The sequence below is a fragment of the Myotis davidii genome, unplaced genomic scaffold (genome assembly GCF_000327345.1).
Source record: "Myotis davidii unplaced genomic scaffold, ASM32734v1 scaffold208, whole genome shotgun sequence".
NCBI lineage: Eukaryota > Metazoa > Chordata > Mammalia > Chiroptera > Vespertilionidae > Myotis > Myotis davidii.
The window spans coordinates 1974827-1977561 of NW_006299706.1; the positions used below are offsets into that span (position 1 = coordinate 1974827).

General features: G+C 57.3%; 1 protein-coding gene across 1 annotated transcript in view; it reads left to right on the top strand.

Annotated features, from left to right (window-relative positions):
* The first annotated feature begins 49 nt into the window (after positions 1 to 49).
* Positions 50 to 2735, top strand: part of RHBG (Rh family B glycoprotein) — an 11300-nt gene continuing 8614 nt past the window's right edge. The window contains exon 1 of the mRNA XM_006775724.2: positions 50 to 206. The gene's annotated coding sequence lies outside the window, so the exon portion shown is untranslated. The remainder of the gene's footprint in view (positions 207 to 2735) is intronic.

The following is a 2735-nucleotide window of genomic DNA, read 5'->3' on the forward strand; positions in this document are numbered from 1 at the left end:
AGTCTCAGACTGGGATTCCTCATAGATAAGTCCAGAGGGACTCAGGTACCGGCGGCTGCAGCTGCCCCTGCTCTGCCTCCTCCTCCAGGGCGCCACCGCCATCCTCTTTGCGCTGTTTGTCCGCTACAACCACGAAACCGACGCTGCCCTCTGGCACGGGGGCAACCACAGTAACGCGGACAATGAATTTTACTTTCGCTACCCAAGTGAGTGTGGGCGAGGGCTCGCGGGAAGCAAGGACCCCAAGGAGGGGGCATTCGGGTGCCCAGATCTACCCCTGGGGGTAGGTGGGCCACCCTCTCGCTCTGAGATGAAGGTGCCCCAGATGTATAATCATACCTTTCCCAGCGTCTGCCCCGCTCCAGGCAGCATGCTGCGGGCGGCACAGGCATTATCTCCTTTAGTCTATAAACTAGCTACTGGTCAGAGGTGGGGGGACAGAGGCCGAGAGGGGTTAAGTGGCTGTTCAAGGTCATGCTGTCAGAAGGGAGGGAGCTGGGGTTCAAGCCCAGAGCTTTGACTGCGCCCGTGTCCCTCTCCCCGGCGGCCTAATTAGGTTTATGGGGCTGTGGCAGGCAATTCGCCTTTCCTCAGGCCTCCACCCTGACTGCCCACAGGAAGGGGAAGCCCTCTGGGCAGGGGAGACAGGGAGTGGCGTGCAGCCGTGGTCATGGCAGGTGGCTACCAAGGCAGTCCGGACTAGTGGGGCTCAGGCACGTCCTCCCTAGTTGCCTAGAGCTGTCCCCCCAAAGTCAGAGAGAAAACGATTGCAACTACCTACCAGCCCACCACAGAGGAGCAGTCCCTCGCCCCGAGAGAGGGGCATGGCAGGGTCATCCGCCCATTTAACAGGGGAGAACGCAGAGGCTCAGAGAGGTGGTGGCTTGCTCATGCTCACCCATCATGTGAGTGGCAGAGTGGGAACGGGGACTCGGGCAGGCCGAGCTCCTCGCACCCCAGTTCACCTGCCTGCTGACAAGGCCTAGGAAGGGGAGGGTTAACCCCTGGCCCCTGCTGGGACAGAGCCTCTCAAGGTTGGGGGCCCAGCCTTGAGATTCAGGCCCTGGGTAGCTGAGACCAAGGACACCAGACTCTCAAACTTCACCACAAATGCTTGGGCAGGTCTTCTCTAAGCCTCAGTTTTCCCATCTGGGCAATGGGGAGAAGGATGCCCCACTTGAAGGATATCCATGCAAAGAAGGCTCAGAGTGTGAGTCTCCTATAAAAAAAAGCCACAGGCTGCTACTACTCTGCTTTCTGTATGCGGAGCTGGCAGCAGGCTGTCCCCCCCGACCCTCTCCCAGCCGCGGGGTGACAAAATGCAGCTCACAGTGCTGAGGCTCTGGAGGGTGAGGTGGAGGTTTGGACCTGAGCATAAAGCGCCAGACCCCCCAGACATCCTAGGCAGAGGGGGTGACAGCCCCTCCCTCACCCCAGCCCTGGCTGGACAAGGTGAGCCATGGAAGCTGGGATCAAAGCCAGAGCCAATAGGGCAGGAATGGCGGACTCTTGGGGTCATGCATTGTCCGGAGAGATAGGGAGTTGGGAGGGAACAGTTCGCAGGCTGAGAGCAGTGAGCTCTTGTCCAAGGATCTGACCTGGCTGCCTACCATGAACCCCCTATTGCTTCTCCCCTGGGCCTCACTGAAGGCCTTCAAGCCCTTCCTGAAACCTGCAGCTTCTCAGCCCTCTGTGGTGGTGGGCTCGCCGTAGACACAGCTGTCCGCCCTGCATTGCAGTAAGAGGAATGGCAGTTGCGAGTCCTCCCTCTCTTTCTGCCCCAGGTTTCCACCCCTGTGGACTTGGGACCCTGGTGTGTGTGGGGAGGCTGGGGAGGAGGGAGGTGTGAGGTCCCTGGAGCCTGCGGCTTTGATGAGCCGGGTCTTCACCTGTCCTGTGTACAGGGGAAGGGATCAGGGCCAGAGTGGGTGTAGCCACCACTCTTTGATTTGGGAGATGAAAGGGAGCTCTGCAACTGTTGTTGTGCCCGGGGATGAGCCAATGCCAAGGGCATGGCTACTCTGAGGGTCGGTCTGTTATGTCTGTAAGAAAGGCCCTCCAAGCCCATCTGGTCAACTCTACCGAGATGTGGAGAGAGAGCCAGAGAGAACATGTGGCTGCCCAAGATCGCACAGCAAGTTAGCCAGGCTGGGACCAGGTCTCTTGGCCCCCCGTCTGCAGCCTTCCCCCAAGCTCCTTATCCTGTTAGGCGGGTATTGGAAAAAGGAAAGAAGAAAAAAACCTAGGGTGACAAGGACACAGAAGCAAAGATGAGAAAGGGTTCCAAGACAAAAGTATAGGCAGGTCCTTTTTATACGCCTCCGAGACCTTGCTCACCGGGAGAAGGACTTAGGATAGATGGAATTGGGGTCTTCTTGGAAGAGGTGGGGAAGGGGGGTGTGACCAGGACCAGAGCGGTTTGTGTGACCTCTTCTAGGAGAATACAGACTCATCTGTCCCCTTAAAGACAGGAACAGGGAGCGGGGGGGGGATGGCCTCCCCATTTTGACACTCATGTTTTCTGCTCCTCATATTTTACATCCCCACTTTACAGATGGGGAAACTGAGGGTCAGAGAGGTTAAGTGGCTTGTCCAAGGTCACAAAGTTAAAAGGGGAGAATTGGAATTTCAATGCAGCTCTTTCAGATGCTAAAGCCCCAGCTTTAACTTTCCTTGTCCCATAATCTCAATCTTGTTCAGGAGTCTAGTGGGGTTAAGGAAAGGGCAGTTAGGGA